The following is a 386-nucleotide window of genomic DNA, read 5'->3' as shown; positions in this document are numbered from 1 at the left end:
GTTTGTTTTACTAATACCTCATCTCCTATTAATCTCAATAAAAAGTAGAAAAATTATAACGAACATCCTCTGCAATCCAGTATGACAGTATGAAACGTAGGCCTAATTGGCTACAACAGACTAGATATTTGCGAAGGATGATGTTGACTAGAATATTACATTTGTGTGGGTAATTTATTATTCGTGGATACAATATTACAAATCATATAAATATGATTGGGTAGGAAAACAGGCTTGGCCCAAAACTATTCCACTCCCAATTTTTTATAATGTTACATGTCCAAAAATAGGTTATGTTTTTACTGTAAAAAGTTCAATTTCAATATTAGTCCAAAAATATTTATAAGCTGGAAATTTTGAATTTAGAAGAATTAAAACAACAAATT

Source organism: Nilaparvata lugens, chromosome 1 (genome assembly GCF_014356525.2).
Source record: "Nilaparvata lugens isolate BPH chromosome 1, ASM1435652v1, whole genome shotgun sequence".
NCBI lineage: Eukaryota > Metazoa > Arthropoda > Insecta > Hemiptera > Delphacidae > Nilaparvata > Nilaparvata lugens.
Note: the sequence above shows the minus strand (reverse complement) of the source record.